Raw genomic sequence first — 19,027 nt, 5'->3', positions numbered from 1 at the left:
GAAGGTTATGTTCACAAAAAAACCTGTACACAAATGTTCACAGCTTCCTGCATTAGTTTGCTCAGGCCACAATTACAAAACATCACAGGCTAGATGGCTTAAAACAGAAATTTATTTTCTCACAGTTCTGGAGGCTAGAAGTCACAGATCAAAGTGCTGACAAGGTTGGTTTCCTTCGAGGCTTATCCCTGGGGTTTGCTGACAGCTAGACTCACTATTTCTTCACATGTTCAAGCCTCACCTTTCTATGCACAGATGCATATGGTGTCTCTTCTTTCTCTTATAAGGACACCAGGCATATTGGATTAGAACTGTATACTAACAGCCTCATTTTTACTTAATTACTTCATTAAAGACCTTATCACCAAATACGGTTATATTCTGAGGTACTGGGATTTGGGGCTTCAACACATGAAATTTGAGGGAACATAATACAGCTCAAAAAGTAGCTTTATTTGTAATAACCAAAAAGTTGAAACAACCCAAAGTGTCCCTCAATGGATGAATGGTTAAACAAACTGTGGTACACTTTTACCCGAGAATACTACTCAGCAATAAAAAGGAACAGACTATTGATACACATATCAACCAAGATAAGTTTCCAATGAATTATGTTGCTGTGTAATAATCAAAAGGTTATACACTATATGATTCAATTTATGTAGCATTCTTTTTTTTTTTATTTCCAGCATAACAGTATTCATTATTTTTGCACCACACCCCGTGCTCCATGCAATCCGTGCCCTCTATAATACCCACCACCTGGTACCCCAACCTCCCACCCCCCCGTCCCTTCAAAACCCTCAGATTGTTTTTCAGAGTCCATAGTCTCTCATGGTTCACCTCCCCTTCCAATTTCCCCCAACTCCCTTCTCCACTCTAAGTCCCCATGTCCTCCATGCTATTTGTTATGCTCCACAAATAAGTGAAACCATATGATAATTGACTCTCTCTGCTTGACTTATTTCACTCAGCATAATCTCTTCCAGTCCCGTCCATGTTGCCACAAAAGTTGGGTATTCATCCTTTCTGATGGAGTAAACCTGGTGATTCACAGACCTGTAGCATTCTTGAAATAACAAAATTATAGATATAGAGAAGAAATACATGGTTACCAGGGGTCAGAGACAGGGAGCTTATGGCTATAAAAGGTCCACACATCTCCGCAGAGAGATAAGTGTGACTATAAAAGGGCAACAGGAAGGATCCTTGTGGTGATGAAATGGTTCTTTATCTTGACAGAATCAATGTCAATAGCCTGTGAGATTGCAGTATAATTTCTCAAGATATTATCACTGGGAGAAACAGGGTAAAGGGCACTTGGGATCTCCAGGTATTCGTTCTTCCAACTACACCTGAATCTGTAATTAATCCAAAATAAAAACTACAAAAATTACCCAATTATCATATAAACCATCATAAAAATAAATATAAAAATGAGTTATAGTTAGTTCTCTATAAAAAGGTGTTAGTCAAATGATTGAATGATTTAGCTTTATAGCCAGATCTCATAACCACTACCCATATTATTTTTCCAGATGTGACCCTCTGCCTGGACATGTGTCACTCTGAAGAAAATGTCAATGGCAGAAAGCTATATAAAATCTGTAAGACTGTGAAGGAGAGAAAGGATAAGAAAATGAGTGAGCAGATATTACAAACATTTACAGGAAACTACCTTTGGGACTGGTGTGAAATCCCTAGGGCAAGAATAGAACAGCCCATTGAGCTATAAGTGCCATGCTGGGAGTATGGCACTAAAGAAGGTTTACTCAGCTGGAGTTTGGATGGCTGTAAAGAGAGCACGTTTGATCTTGAATAAGGAGTGATGCAAAAACAGAGCTTGCTTCATCAGAGTCAACAGCAGCTGAGAGGGAAACAGCTGTAAACTTGGCCCAGGATAAAGGCAAAGGAGAAATTACCAAATAAGGGCCAAGATAGTTGTAGAAGTGAGTCAGCCAACTTGATTCTTGATTCTTAGTAGTGAGTTCCAGTAACACCAGAATTTACAGATGAGATCCATTCCCTGTAACTGACCAACGTGCATGTAGAATGTACTTTGAAACCACTATCAGCTGCAGTAAACAGCTATCATCATTTGACTGACTTCTTGATCATAGGCCTTCCTGAGGAGCAGTGGTCAAAGAGATGTACTGTTGGGAAAGCAACACGAGAAGTTCAAATTTTAAAAAGTAGCCTCTTTGAAAACCCATTCCTTTCTCTCTGATCTTTCCTTGGTAGAAACAGTTTCTTAGAGTTGTCAGTATATTAAATTTCTTTTGGGGGTTTTCATCTATTTGTATAAATGCTTTATTTTACAAAGAATTTTTTAAATTTTTAAAATTATTCTTATTAAAATATAATGTATCATTTCCGCAGGGGTACTGCTCTATGATTCATCAGTCTCACACATTTCACAGCACTCACCATAGCACATACCCTCCCCAATGTCCATAACCCAACCACCCTCTCCCTACTCCCCCACTTCCCAGCAACCCTCAGTTTGTTTTGTGAGAATAAGAGTCTCTTAAGGTTTGTCTCCTTCCTGATCCCATCTTGTTTCATTTTTTTCCTTCCCTACGTCCCAACTGCCCCCCGCCTTGCCTCTCAAGTCCCTCATATCAGAGAGATCATATGATAATTGTCTTTCTCTGCTTATTTCTTTTTTTTTTGGATTTTATTTATTTATTTGATAGAGAGAGAGATCACAAGTAGGCAGAGCAGCAGGCAGAGAGAGAGAGGGAGAAGCAGGCTCCCTGCTGAGCAGAGAGCCCGACGTGGGGCTCAATCCCAGGACCCTGAGATCATGACCTGTGCCAAAGGCAGAGGTTTAACCCACTGAGCCAACCAGATGCCCTTGCTTGACTTATTTCACTCAGCATAATACCCTCTAGTTCCAGCCACATCATTGCAAATGGCAAGATTTCATTTCTTTTGGTGGCTGTGTAGTATTCCATTCTATATACATACCACTTCTTCTTTATCCATTCATCTCTTGATGGACATCTAGGTTCTTTCCATAGTTTGGCTATTGTGGACATTGCTGCTATAAACATTCGGGTGCACGTGCCCCTTCATATCACTACCTTTGTGTCTTTAGGGTAAATACCCAGTAGTGCAATGGCTGGGTCATAGGGTAGCTCTATTTTCAACTTTTTGAGAAATCGCCATCCTGTTTTCCAGAGCGGCTGCACCAGCTTGCATTCCCACCAACAGTGTAGGAGGGTTCCCCTTTCTTTGCATCCTCGCCAGCATCTGTCATTTCCTGACTTGTTAATTTTAGCCATTCTGACTGGTGTGAGGTGGTATCTCATTGTGGTTTTGATTTGTATTTCCCTGATGCCGAGTGATATGGAGCACTTTTTCATGTGTTTGTTGGCCATCTGGATGTCTTCTTTGCAGAAATGTCTGTTCATGTCTTCTGCCCATTTCTTGATTGGATTATTTGTTCTTTGGGTGTTGAGTTTGATAAGTTCCTTATAGATTTTGGATACTAGCCATTTATCTGATATGTCATTTGCAAATATCTTCCCCATTCTGTTATCTGTCTTTTGGTTTTGTTGACTGTTATCTGTCTTTTGGTTTTGTTGACTGTTTCCTTCGCTGTGCAAAGGCTAACTGAACATAATAATAATATTTTAAAAATCTAGCTTAAGCTCTTCAGTCCACTTTCAGAAATGACTGTGAAATCCCTTCTGGCTTCATGTTCCATCTTGGGTTCTTATCCGATGTCAACCAGTTTCTAATCCTTTTGACTTTCTTTTTTGTTTGTGTGCTTTCACTTGCCCCTAAGAAGATAGAACTGTACTTCTCATGCTTTAATTTTTTTATCACTGGCTGTTCCTACTTCTGACCTCCCTTGGTGTCTTAGTCCATGTGGGCTGCTATAACAAAATACCTCAGACTGGGTGGCTCATAAACAACATAAATTTTTTATAGTTCTGGAGACTGGAAGTTCAAGATCACAGTGCTGGAATAACTGAATGAGGGCTTTCTTCTGGGTCACAAACTTCTTGTTGTGTGTTCATATGGTAGAAGGGATGAGCTAGTTCTCTCAGGCCTCTTTTATAAGAGCACTAATTCCATTTGTGAGGGCTCTGATTTGATGACCTAATCACCTCCCAAAAGCCATGCCTCCTAGTATCATTACATTGGGCATTAAGGTTTGAACATATGAATTTGGCAGGGGACACAAACATTCAGATCATAGCACTAGGTAATCACTAATCCTCTACACTGAGTCCAATTCCAGACTCTGAAACTCCTTTAAGATCATTGCTTACTTGGCCAGAACCCCAGCCAGGCTCACACAAGTTCCCCTGTAAGAAAGGGATGAGACAAATTCTATCTCAGGGGCTCACCTAATATTTTGGGTTTGGGAGAAGATGGATAACCTCACACTTGTACCTTCTGAGGCAAGAACAGACCAGAATCAATGCACAGTTAGAACAGAGACCACATTAACACATTAATAATTGCAGTGGTTATATCAATAATGATAATAATTATTGAGCTACTATATGCCAGACATTGTTCTAAGAAATTCATATGTTTAACTCATTTAGTATGCACAACAAACAGTGAGGTAAGCGCTATTATATTCATTTTACATGTGAATAAACTGAGGCACAAAGGTGTTGAATAATTTGTCCAAAGATGTGCATCTAGGAATTGCCACCTGGGAGACAAAGCAAGGTAATTTGGCTCCAAAGCCTTTATTCTTAATGACTATACCACATAAGGAAACAGTGAGAAGGTGATCTTCTGCAAGCCACTAAGAATGCTCTCACCAGAATCTGACCATGCTGGCACCCTAATCTTGGAATTCCAAGCCTCCAGGACTGTGAGAAATAAATGTCTGTTGTTTAAGCCACCCAGTATATGGTATGTGCTATGGCAACCTGTGCTAAGACAGGACTATATAAGCTTGCCTCATTTCTGCCCCCTTAAAACACTGGCTCTAGATAAAATGCTCCTAAGCAAAACAAAAAGGATCTTTTCATGTCTTAACCCAGCTCTTAAGTGGATATAGGAGAAGTTATTTAGAAAGTAGTTTAATGGGACATAAAACATTCACAGCAAAGTAATTTCACTCTGGTATCAAATTTCAGGTTTGTTTTGCAAGGTAACCAGATGCTAAGTTGGCTAAATCCAGAGCACTATAGTCACCTGAAAGGGAAAAAGGAAAGCCACAAAAAAGGGAAAACCAGGTTAAGTCCCTAAGGCAGAGTAAAAAGAAATAGTATAAGACATAAAAGTTAACAGGAAAACATTCCCAGATCACACAAGGTAAGAAAGAAGGACCACAGAACATTATGGCCCTCAGATAAATGAGGAGGAAAAGCTGAGAGCAGGTGACTAAACAACTCTTGTTTTCCTGATCTTTCTGAAAATGTCCAGCTGTGAACAGTTATCCAGAATAAAAGCCACTAGTGGAGGAAGGATGGTGTGTCAGACCATAGGAAGGAAGAGACCAGCTGAAAAGCGCATTAAAATGTAGAAAACTGGCAGATATGAAACCTTAGGGCTCTCTTTTAGAACTGTCCAAGCCTAGAATACAGAGTATAGATCAAGCTTACAAAAGGTTGTTTTACTTTACTTGTGGCTCATTAACCCACTGCAGTCTGAAAGGGGGAACTCCTCTTTCTGCCCCTAGCATCTGGAACTAAGTGGTGTCCATGGTAGACCCTTAGTAAATCCTTGCTGACATCAACACTTAGAAGAGTTTCAGGTTCTCTGTAGCAACCAACATGCTTCTGTGTAGAGCAACTTATAAAAATTATAACAATCTCCCTATGAATTAACCTCTGAAAAAATATGGAGATATAGTAGGTGAAATGTCACTGGATATAATTAAGGAGTTTTATTTGCAATATTTGGCACACTTTCTAAGAAGATAAGGAGATTGGATCTAGAACAATTGGCTCAGGTTATGATCCCGAGGTCCTTGGTTTGAGCCCAACATTGGGCTCCCTGCTCAGCAGGGAGTCTGTTTCTCCCTCTACCCCTCACCCCACTTGTACTCTCTCTCATGCCCTCTCTTTCTCTATCAAATAAATAAAATCTTTAAAAAATACTGTTCTAACTGGTGTTTACAAATTTGTCATGTGTCTATGTAATTTTATGTATTGAAAACTACATAGGCAATTCTATTTTTTTTAACTCAGTAAATCCAGCCACATCATTGCAAATGACAAGATTTTGCCTTTTGATGACTGCATAGTATTCCATTGTTGATATATACCACTTCTTTATCCATTCATCTGTTGATGGACATCTAGGTTCTTTCCATAGTTTGACTATTGTAGACATTGTTGCTATAAACACTGGGGTGCACATGCCCCTTCAGATTACTACATTTGTATCTTTAGGGTAAATACCCAGTAGTGCGATTGCTGGGTTGTAGGAATCGCAATATTTTTAGCTTTTTGAGGAATCTCCATACTGTTTTCCAGAGTGGATGAACCAGCTTGCATTCCCACCAACACTGTAAGAGGGTTCCCCTTTCTCCGCATACCCACCAACAGTGCTGCAGGGTTCCCCTTTCTCCATTTTCTTGCCAATACATGTCATTTCCTAACTCATTAATTTGAGCCATTCTGACTGGTTTGAGGTCGTATCTCACTGTGGTTTTGATTTGTATTTCCCTGATGCCGACTAATGTTGAGCACTTTTTCATATGTCTGTTGGTCATTATAATCACAAAATCACTCCATTCTAGGTGGTAGTTTTTTTCTTTACATTTGTTCCTTGGTCATATCTGAAGCTTTGAGGAACTATACAAAGCCATGGGACATTGGTTTGAGCATCTGCACTTGGCCAATATGAGTAGAAGTGGCTAATCACTAATTGAATATCAGTTACCAAATATCAATTATACTTTTTCTCTACGAAGTGCTATTCTAGGCTGTGGAGATGCAGTGATGAATGACACAGACAGGGTCTCTACCATCAGTGGGCTTATGTTTTAGTGAAGGAAGAGAAGTAATAAAAAAGGAAACATAAAAAGATACTTCCTACTGATGAATATAGTGAAGAACATGATAGAGTGAAAAGTGATAGAAAGACATTGTCAAGGTGGTTAAGAAAGGCCTTGATGTGGAGGTGATACTGGAGGTGGGTTCTGAATGGTGAAAAGGAGGCCGCTATGTTCTGGTGGAAGAGTCTTCCAAGGAGAGGTATATACAATGATTTGAAATATTCTCAGGGAACATACTAGCAGAACTTTTTCTATCTACTTTTTGCCTTGTTCTACTCTAACTACACTATATTTTCACTTCTATTGTGTGCATTTGAACATGCCATTTCCTCTGCCTACAACACTCTTCTCCCATTCCCTTTGCTTATCCTCTCTTTGTTTTTTGGGTTTATGTTAGAGAAGACTTCCTCAGGCAGGCCTTTCCCAATACCCCTTGAATGAGATTAGGAGCCCCTGCCGGACTTCCCATAGCATCCCATACTTTCTTTTATAACTCTCATCCTACATATGATTCACTTAACATTTGCATTCTTTGCTTTGCTGTAAGTCCCATGAAAATCAAGGCCATGTATTAACTATTGCTGTCATTTACTGTTGGTGTTATTATTGTTATTATTATTATTATCATCATTGTCACCTGCCCTTTGATGATTTAAGAATTTACCTGCTGGAATTTGAGCCTAAAAACCACTTTGTAGTCCTGTGATTCATTTAATATGCAGATAAAATATTTTTTCACAGATGTTTTAAGGTTTAAATATATAGCTTTTTCACTTAGTAAATTCCATTCATTCCATCTGTGTTCACTATTTTTATTATTCTACAAATTAAATTCACTGAAGTAACTTTTCTAAGATTTTTAAAACATCTGACATAATCAGGGATGCTCAGACTTAGAGGGTATCAGAATCACCTGTGTTACTGGCTAAAAACCTCTCACACTAATTTGTCACTATTCTTTGAATAGAGTCTGAGGTCTCTAGATTAAGGAGAGGTAGTTTTGAGTTCTGGTAACTTTTTAGCCATTAATACAGCAAACAAATCTTGTCACATAGATATGAATATTTCTTATGTGAATCTGAAAAAGAACACATAACAGAAGGACTAAAAATTTCTTCAAAGCCACTTTGGTTTTTCCAAGCCTTCTGGCACAAAGTAAAATTTTTTTTTTTTTTTTTTAGATTTTTTATTTATTTGACAGACAGAGATCCCAAGTAGGCCGAGAGGCAGGCAGAGAGAGGGGGAAGCAGGCTCCCTGCTGAGCAGAGAGCCCGATGTGGGGCTCGATCCCAGGACCCTGAGATCATGACCTGAGCCGAAGGCAGAGGCTTTAACCCACTGAGCCACCCAGGCGCCCCACAAAGTAAAATTTTAATATAGCAAAATTGGCTTGAAGTTCTGCAGAAAGTACTGGGTGCAGTTCAACTTTGAGCATGTTCTCTAATTTAAAAAGTCAACAATTGGAAGGTGAAAAATAATGAACTCTATTACAGTACTCATAGTTTAATGAGGGATTTGGGGTTTGTTTACGCAGTTGGTATTGTTTTTCAAAACCGGCCTCCTCTCAGAAATCGCTTTAAAGCAGTAGCACAGAGTGGATGGGAAAGTAAAAGGCAAATTTAGATCTACATGAAAATTCTACATTCAGCATGGACTTCTTTCACATCATTTTTAGTGTCTGACCCTAGAGCCTGAGTAGTCTTGGGATTTGTGCTCATAGCTCACAAGGGCTGCTTTACTGTGCTTGAATGGAGATGCTGATTTACTTAACACCTGATGCATCAGACCCTGAAAGCCAAGGTTGCACTAAACAGTCTAAAGGAAACCACACAGATCTGCAAGAATTATATGAAACCCCTCCTTCTTATTAAGGAATAATTTTCATCCCACCACACCCTCTGCTCCCAGTGAAAATGCTGTGTTTGTGTGTGTGTGTGTGGGGGGGGGATACCAAATGCTCCTATCAAAGATAAGATGGCTGGGTATTTTAAAAAATGCCCACTTGGGGAGGGAACTAGAGGGTATTATGCTTAGCGAAATAAATCAATCAGAGAAAGACAACTATCATATGATCTCCCTGATATGAGGAAGTGGAGATGCAACATGGGGGGTTTGGGGGATAGGAAAAGAATAAATGAAACAAGATGGGATCGGGAGGGAGACAAACCATAAGTGACTCTTAATCTCACAAAGCAAACTGAGGGTTTCTGGGGGAAGGGGGGAGGGGGAGGGAGGTGGGGTTATGGACATTGGGGAAGATACGTGCTATGGTGAGTGCTGTGAAATGTGTAAACCTGGCGATTCACAGACCTGTATCCCTGGGGATAAAAATACATTATATGTTTATTTAAAATTTTTTAAAAATTAAAACAAACAAACAAACAAAAAACCTTTTCCTTAAGATTTATCCTGAGAATAACAACAATAAAAATAACATTTATTGAAAAAAAAAAAAGAAATGCCCACTTGATACTCACCACCAACTAAAGAGAGGAATAGCTTTGGAAAGCACATGTACAACGTGCCCAGCATTTAGCTGTGTGAAGCATGCATGCTTTGAGATTGAAGGGAAAAACTTTTTTCCTAGTATCATTGTCTAAATGAGTCACTTCTGCAATACATTCTACAGCAAGAAAGACTAAAGGGCTTTCCTTTTCAATGAAAACACACAGCACACACCAAGTCCTCAGCAAAATTTGTAAAATGAATTGGATCGTCTTTGGCTGTCACCTAACCTTTCCCTACTCAAAACTCTCTTCCCATTTGGCACCCTCCAGGACCCACTCCTTGCCTCCCCCTTTTTCTCTCATACTGCCTCCTAAGATGAGCCCCTTTTAGGAAGCACCATAGGTACCAAATTGTCCTTTCCCTGACTCCCAAATCATATGTTACCCACCTTCTTTTCCACTTTACAGAACACTTCTCTCTCTCTCTCTCTCTCTCTCTCTCTCTCTCTCCTGATACCATGTTGTGAGCAGTCTTATAGAAAGGCGCACATAGTAAAGCACTGAAGACCACTTTTAAAAACCATAGGAGTGAGCTTATAAATATATCCTTTAGCCTCAAACTTTCAGGTGACTGCAGTCCTGGATGACAGCTTGACTAAAACATTTACAAGGTATCCAGAGCCAGAATAACCCAGCTAAGTAACTTTTTAACTCTTACCCTTGGATATTGTGAGATAATAAGTGGTTAATGTTTTAAGCTGCCAAATTTGGGGGAAATTTGTTGTACAGCAATAGATAATTATACAGCTTCCAAAATATCACCTACCTTAAAATATCTCCCTATAGTACCTAAAATTATCAAATTAGGTATTTAAACCTCAAATAAATTGTCCACTCACAAACGTTTTGAAATGTTTGTTTGGAGGGAGGATTGACTATGGTACATTAAATCATTATTGTCCTGTAATACCACATATAAAATAAATTATCCAAAATATTTGTCACCTATATAGCCTTATGAATACGACATGGGGAAATTCTTTGTTTTTACCTTGTTTTTCCTTATATTAAGTATTTTTTTAAGTTCCTGAGTACAAAAGTAATGTTTATTCATTGTAGAAGATTTGGAAAATATAATACCAATCCAGAAGTGGCCATTATTTGTTTTCTAAGTTTTTATTTAAATTCCATTTAATTACTGTACTGTGTAACATTAGTTTCAGGTGTAGAATTTAGTGATTCAACACTTAACATACAACACCCAGTGCTCATCACGACAAGTGCATTCCTTAATATCCATCAACTATTTCACCCACCTACCATCTGGTAACCATCAGTTTGTTCTCTAGAGTCAAGAGTCTATCTCTTGGTTTGCCTCTCTTTCCCCCTATTTTTGTTTGTTTTGTTCCTTAAATTCCACATATGAGTGAAATAATATAGTATTTGTCTTTCTCTAACTGACTTATTTCACTTAGCATAATACCCTTTAGCTCCTTTCCACATCATTGCAAATAGCAAAAATCATTCTTTTTCATGGCTGAGTAATATTCCATTCTATATAAATACCATATATTCTTTATCCATTTATCAGTCAATGGACAGTTGGGCTCTTCTCATAATTCGGCTATTGTTGATAATGCTGCTATAAACATCAGAGTGTCTGTACCCCTTCAAATTAATATTTTGGTATCCTTTAGGTAAATAACTCATAGTACAATTGCTGGATTTATGGTAGTTCTATTTTTAACTTTTTGAGGAGCCTCCAAATTGTTTTAGAGTGGCTGCACTAGTTTGTAGTCCCACCAACATTGTAAGAAGGTTCCCCTTTCTCTGAATCATTGCCAACCCCTGTTGCTTTCTGTGTTAGTTTTAACCATCGTGACTGGTGTGAGGTATATCTGATTATAGTTTGAGGTAAGGGAAACAAAAGCAAAAATAAACTATTGGGACCTCATCGAAATAAAAAATGTCTTCACAACAAAGGAAACAATGGACAAGACTAAAAGGCAATCTACTGAATGGGAGAAAATATTTGCAAATGACATTTCCAATAAAGGGCTAGTATCTAAAATACATAAAGAAACTAAAGGGGTGCCTAAGTGGTGCAGGTGATTAAGCATCTGACTCTTGATTTCAGCTCGGGTCATGATCTCAGGGTTGTGGTATTGTGCCTTACATCAAGCTCCACACTTGCCATGAAATATGCTTGGGACTCTTTCTTCTCTCTGCCCTCCCCCTCTTCTCTCTCTCTCTCTCTCTCTAAAATAAAAAAGAACTTATAAAACTCAACATCTACAAAACAAATAACCCAGTGAAGAAATGGGTAGAAGACATGAATAGACATTTTTTCAAAGAAAACACTAAGATGGCCAAAGACAAATGAAGAAGATGCTCAACATCTCTCATTATCGGTGAAATACAAATCAGAAAATATCTTTCAGAAATTAAGAAGAAATAAAGAAATCTTCAGACAGGAGCTAAGATAATTCACTGCCAGCAAACCTGTAGCACAAGAAATATTAAAGGTATTTCTTCAGGCAAAAGGACTAAAATCCCAGTTACTTGGATGAATGAAAAAAAGTGATGAATACCAGAAATGTTTTTATTTTTTATTTTTATTTTTATTTTTATTTTTTTAAAGATTTTATTTATTCATTTGACACAGAGAGATCACAAGTAGGCAGAGAGGCAGGCAGAGAGAGAGAGAGGAGGAAGCAGGCTCCCCGCGGAGCAGAGAACCCGATGCGGGACTCGATCCCAGGACCCCGAGATCATGACCTGAGCCGAAGGCAGTGGCTTAACCCACTGAGCCACCCAGGCGCCCCAGAAATGTTTTTAAAAATGAAGGTAAATACCATGAGAAGCATTGCCATCATAATAGAATTTTCCCAAATGTTAAATGCAACTTGCTAAGGCTGTGTGGCTTGACTTGAGCAAATTATTTAACTTCTCTGTGCTTCAGTTTCTTCATCTGTAAAATGGGCATAATAGTAGTATGTGCTTTTTAGGGTACTGTGAGGATTAAATAAGCTAATATATATAACATGCTTACAACAGTGCTTGCAGATAGTAAGCTGGATACATTTTAACTATTATTATTAATAAAGTTCTAACAAAGTAAAATCTTTATTCAATAAACCATTTCATTCTTAGAAAATTTAGCATATATTAATAATTATGCAAAATATGCTCTGTGTTTATAAGCAAAACAGACTTAGCTTCTAAGATTGTGTAATTTTAAATAAGTCTTGAACACCTCAACATTCAAAAGTCTTGTTGGACATAAATAGGACAATTTTTCATTGTGTGAGAATGTCCTCATTGTAGAAAATCTAACATCTCTGACCCTTCCTCTTACTCAGTAGCACTCTCCAACATGTTGACAACTAAAAACATCCTGACAAAATTTCAAAACAACCCCTTTTGGCAATATAATCCTATCAAGAATCCTCATCCAGGAGCAGGTGTAGGTACAATGCACCAGTATCTAAAAGTAAAGGACAGGGCACCTCAGTGGCTCAGTCAGTTAAGTGTCTGCCTTGGACTTAGGTCATGATCCCAGGGTCCCAGAATGGAGTCCTGCATCAGGCTTCCTACAGAGTGGGGAGTCCACTTCTTCCTCTGTCCCTCCCCCTGCCCCTCCCCATACCTCTCCCCCTGCTCATGTGCTTGTGTTCTCTTTCTCTTTCTCACAAAAATGAACTTAAAATCTTTAAAAAAAAATAAAAGCAATGGGATAAACAGCTAGTTTCCTGGAAGGAGGACTTTGCTACATTCTTATCTCAACCTGGGCTCAGATTACTTATTGCCATGTGATTTTGGGCTAATCTCTTAATCTCTGTGTCAGTTTCTCATTTGTAAAATACAGTTATAATAGCTGCTACCTTACAGTGTTGTAAATATTAAATGAGATAATGTATGTAAAGCACTTGGCAAATTATCTGGTTCAAAATAAATAGTAGTAGTAGTGGTTGTTGTTAATATCCCAGCATGCGATGAGAGGAAGAGTAATCCCTTTATCCTCTTAGGGACTAGTGACAGAGACTACTGATGCCCACCAAATACTCTATTTACTCTGTTACATATCCCAGTCTCCTTTGCAGTTAGGGTAGACTTTGTGGATGAGCAGAAGTAATGTGTAATTTAGAGGATGAAGTAGGTAAGAACTAGTATATCGTCTCCTTGTCTTTCTTCTCCATAACAGCCTTGCATGAGAAATAAGTCTCTGACCAATGCATCCATATTTAACAGATGAGGAAATTGAGGTACAAAGAATGTAAGATCAAATCAGCTTCACATGCAGTAACATTCAGTCTCATGTACACTATCTAACAGGCCCTTCATGTAAACAAGGATCATTTTTCCAAATTCACCATTGTATCTAACTTCCCTCACAAAACTACCTAATAAGTAAAGAAAAATAGAACCTTATTGAGAGGAAGGTGCTTGGTGATTGGTTAGGTACGCTCACTAGCTAAGCAACTCTCCCACACTCCAGCCTCATTTGTGAAATTCAGTTTCATGTCTTGGCAAAATGACAAACTGATCCACTATGGACATGAGGTGTTATTCTTAAAGAGACAATGCAACAAATGATAGAATTCACGTACATTAAGGATCTCCTATTCAAAAGTCACAGAATTGTAGAAATAGAAATAGATATTAAAGGTCATGTCATCCAATGCTACACTTTACACATGAGGAAACTGAGGGTAAGTAATGGGAAAAGGATGACCCCACGATAATCAAGCTAGATAATTATAGTCCTACCCCTAGATCAGTAATCATTCCATTAATGTCCTACTACCTCTGAAAGATGACAATTTAAGTACACGTGGCCTTGTTTCCAATTTTTTTTTTTGGCATGGGACCATAAAGTTATATAAGAGATTGAAACAGCACATCAGAATGAGCTGAAAGAAAGGCCTAGATTTTATTAAATTATGAGAAGAGCTAGTTAAGAATATGTAAATGTATCCAGGAAAAGAACATTAACACACAAAATCCCTATCCAACATTACCTAGAATCATTCATCACCACAAAACATCTGTGCTGTCCATGAAGAAAATGCATTTGGAGTTCTTTTTACCCAGGATGGGATTGTATAGAAGCATCTGCCCTTGTTCTCAGTAACTTCTCAAGTGACTGGATGTCAGTAAGGATACAGCATATGACTAGGGGCAGGAGTGTGACCCATCACTGTATTGTGGGGCACTATCTGCTTTGTATAAGGAATGGTCCTAAGTTGTATCTTGGATTCCTAAGCCTTAGATCTGGCCAAGAGATCAACGCAGCCCAACCCTTTGGTCTGCAGAAGCAGCAAGAATCAGAGACTTTTATTCATTCCTGAAGAGCTTACATCTCTGGCCAAATAGCTCTTCAGCCACTTCAGCCTCTCCATGTTTTGTTCTCAAAACCATGCAAGAGGAGAAAACAACATCAGGATATAATTTGCCTTGATCTCAAACTCTATTTCTGTGTAAAAACTCCTATCTTTCTCTCTCCATTCCTACGGCTCGACTTTAATCTAGTAAATCACAAAACAAGCAACTGAAGGCCACATAGGCCCAGCTGCCCTGTGTAGACATTGGGAGCAACATTTGTCATGTGTAACACACCAGGAGCTTGAATTACAGCATGCAGTGCTGAGGAGGATCCATTTATAAAATTAAAAATATATATATGCTGTTAAGTCTGATATCATCTATACCTAGAAATTGAATCTATTCTTTCCTTGGTGCGATGGGGATGGAGAGTAGACAGGGCATATTGAATACACCTGGCAGAATACTTCCATTATGCAGAACGCTGACAAGGCAAAACGTGGTGCATACCCAAGTGGGTTTTCTCAGATCTTCCAGTTGTTAGTGGCTTAGGAAAATCATTAGTAAATTCCTTCAAGACCCCAGAATGCATATCATCTGGACCTGCTGATTGGTATATATTTCAACTTATTCAATATATTCAATATATTTCAAATTTTTTCACTTACTTTTTTATCAATTGCTCTTGATAAGATTTTTATTACTGCTCAAAGGTCTCTAGGGGTGCCTGTGTGGCTCAGTTAGTTAAGCCACTGCCTTTGGCTCAGGTCATGATCCTGGAGTCCCGGGATCAAGTCCTGCACCAGGCTTCCAGCTCCATAGGAAGTCTGCTTCTCCCTCTGACCTTCTCCCCGCTCATGCTCTCTCTCACTCTATCTTTCTCTCAAATAAATAAATAAAATCTTTTTTTTAAAAAGTCTCTACTCTTTCTGTTATTTTCTTTTTGTTTTGTTTTTCTTTTTCTTTGAGTTTTTTAAATTTTAATTTCAGTGTAGCTGACATATAATTAATATTAGAACAGATGTACAATATAGTGACTCACTCAGTGCTCATCATAAGTGCATTTCTTCATCCGCATCATTTATTTAACCCATGCCCCCCCACACACACCTCTCCTCTGGTAAACAACAGTTTGTTGTCTCAGTTAAGAGTCTGTTTCTTGGTTTGTCTCTTCCTCTGTCTTTTCCATTTCTTGTTTTGTTCGTTAAATTCCACATATGAGTGAGATCGTATGGTATTTGTCTTACTCTCACTTATTTTTCTCAGCCTTATACTCTCTAGCTTAATCCATGTCATTACAAATGGCAAGATTTCTTTTTACAGCTGAGTAATATTCCATTGTTCACATATACTACATCTTTATCCATTCAGCAATTGATGGAAACTTAGGCTGTTTCCACAGTTTGGCTATTGTAGATAATGCTACTATAAACATAGGGGTGTAGTTATCCTTGAATAGGTAGTGTAGGTATCCTTGAATAGGGCTGTAGGTATCTTTTGAATTAGTATTGTGTATTCTTGAGTAAATACCTAGTAGGGCAGATGGAGGGGCAAGATGGGCAAGAAATAGGAGACACTGTTTCAACCAGTCCCCTAAAGTGAGCTAATTATCTACCAGAACACTCTGAATACCCATGAAATCAGCCTGAGATGTATGATTATACACTTCTGGATCTCTATGGGGGAAGAAGACACCCATGGAGAGGTAAACCAGAGTGGAAATGCTCAGACAGATATTGGAGGATAAACAGAAGGGGGAGGGAGCTACCATAAGTGATTGGAAAATAATACCCCAATACGAAAGTGCCCTGTGATTAGGGACCAGCATTAACTGGTTAATTGAGTGTGGTTAAAAGCACTCAATAAGAGTAAAAGATCTTAAGGGGCAACTGGAGGAATTGGGTGGTCATGAGCACTGGCCTAAGCCCATGGTCCCAGGATGGCCACGGCCGGTGACCACCCCTGCCAGAGAGAGTGTGGTGGAGGTTGCCTGGCTTACACCATGGCTGGGCTGTGCGCACTCCCACCCCTGAATGATGGAGTCTGGTGACTGCACAAGCCTGCACTCTCTAAAACTTTTGTGCACTGCACAACCAGGGTCTGACCCATTCCTCAACCAAACCTGAGAAAACTCCATGCGGGCACTAGCTGGCAGTCTCTAGGACTGGCCAAGGGTCTGGACTTTCCAAGCTGGGACCTAAAGGAACTCAGTGCAACCTCTGGTCCTGATCCCCCAGTGGCAACCTGAGGTCTGGACCCCAGAGAGCAGTCCCAGCAAAGAGAGCCACCTGAAACAGGCTCCCTGGACCAATATCACTAGCGATTTCAGTGGCACGGGGGGGGTGGGGGGGGGAGACAAGCAGGCGCTTTGGGCGACCTCTGAGACAGTGCCTAGGGAAATGCCCTGCCTGTGGGAGGTTGCATGGTTCAGCGGAGTTTGCAGAGAGGGAGTCTGTGTGTTCTGAACCACCCAGAGAGGAGCGGACTGAGGCTTCTCTCTGAGACAGAGTTCTGGGTACAGTTTGTTTTCCACTGAACCTCCAAAAAGCCACAAAAAGGGGCACCTGGGTGGCTCAGTAGGTTAAAGCCTCTGCCTTCAGCTCAGGTCATGATCCCAGGGTACTGGGATCAAGCCCCGCCTCGGGCTCTCTGCTCAGCAGGGAGCCTGCTTCCTCCTCTCTCTCTGCCTCCCTCTCTGCCTACTTGTGATCTCTGTCAAATAAATAAATAAATAAATCTTAAAAAAAAAAAAAAGCCGCAAAAAGCTACCAAAGAACAAAAACCCCAAGAGAACAAAAGCCTGAAAAACTGGTTTCCACAGAGCCCAGCCCCTTGATAGAGAGCAGGAGGACTCAACCCAAGCAAGACTGACTGAAAAACAATGGGGCAGGGCCCTCCCCCAGAAATTCAGCCAAATGAAAGAGAGGACAACCACCACAGGGTCCCCATAAAACTGTAAATCCCCAATATCAGGGGAAAACAATACATTAAGCTCCTAGTATTGCCCTAAAACCTGTATATTTCATAGATACAACTTTTATTTTTAATTCATTCTCACTACTCTTGTTCTGTTTAATTTTTTTACCATTACAACTAGAGGTTTAATACAACATATTCCATAGTAACCTAGTAACTTGAACTTTTTTCATACATATACCTGTGTTTTTCCTGTTCTTTTCTATTTTTTTAATATATATATATATATAGATAAAAGCTTAAGGTGATCCTCTTTCCCTAATCAATACAACCTTTATATATAAACAAGATTTAATTTCCCTTGATCTCTGAAAAGTTGAGTCCTTTAACAAGGATATCAAAATACACCCAGGAAGAATCAAAATAACCTTCCTCACCAACATTGAGGATTTATAACCACCCTCCCATCTTTTTCTTCTGTCAGTGATTCTGTGTATTTGTTTTTGTTCTGGTATTATGTAAGTACTATCCTTAGGGTTCATTTCTGGCTGGATTCTTTTTTTTTTTGTCATTTACATTTATTGATCTTTTTGTTTGTCCATTTTTGTTTATTTACCTTATACATCTTACCTTTGGGGCCCACTTGGGCTGGGTCTTCTCTTTTATCTCTCTCTCTCTCTCTCTCTCTTTTTTTTTCTTGGTGACATCCAATTGCTCAGAAGCATTCCAGGGTGCACCTTGCCTGGATTGCGGTTGATATATTCAGCTACACATCCCCTCAACCACCTCTCACCAAAATGACTAGGAGGAGGAACACCCAACAGAGGAAAAATTTAGAAACTCTGCCCTCTTTATCAGAACTATTGGATATAGATATAAACAATATGTCAGAAAGGGAATTCAGGGTAACAATTATCCAGGCAATGGCTAGGTTGGAGAAAACCATTAGTGACAATATAGAATCTCTAATGGCAGAAGCGAGAGAAGCCCAGGAAGAGGTTAAAAATGCTATCAATGAGATCCACTCCAATATAAATACTCTAAGCTAGGGTAACTGAGGCAGAAGATAGAATTAGTGATCTAGAGGACAAACTGATAGAGAAAAGGGATCAGGAGGAGGCAGAGAAGAAACAGCTTAGAAGCCAGGAAAATAGAATTAGGGAAATAAATGATGCCATGAAACATTCCAACATCAGAATTATTGTGATCCCTGAGGAGGGGGAGAAAGAAAGAAGACTAGAAGATGAACAAATTCTCCATGAAAATTTTCCCAATCTGGGGAATGGAACCAGTGTTGGTATCCTATAGGTAGAAATAACACCCCCCAAGATCATAGACTCTAGACAGACCTCGAGGCACT

At 39.3% G+C, this 19,027-nt stretch overlaps 1 long non-coding RNA gene across 1 annotated transcript; it reads right to left on the bottom strand.

Moving 5' to 3' along the window:
- Positions 1-2,519: 2,519 nt before the first annotated feature.
- On the bottom strand, positions 2,520-10,911 carry LOC116582496. Its single transcript, XR_004282448.1, has 3 exons — positions 10,885-10,911; positions 7,846-7,847; positions 2,520-2,654 (listed from the first exon to the last, which is right to left on the bottom strand). It is a non-coding gene; the product is annotated as an uncharacterized LOC116582496 (long non-coding RNA).
- Between the last annotated feature and the right edge of the window lie 8,116 nt (positions 10,912-19,027).

Source organism: Mustela erminea, chromosome X, assembly GCF_009829155.1.
Source record: "Mustela erminea isolate mMusErm1 chromosome X, mMusErm1.Pri, whole genome shotgun sequence".
NCBI classification, from domain to species: Eukaryota; Metazoa; Chordata; class Mammalia; order Carnivora; family Mustelidae; genus Mustela; species Mustela erminea.
The sequence above is the reverse complement of the archived record's forward strand: the minus strand, read 5'-3'. Positions and strand labels throughout refer to the sequence as shown.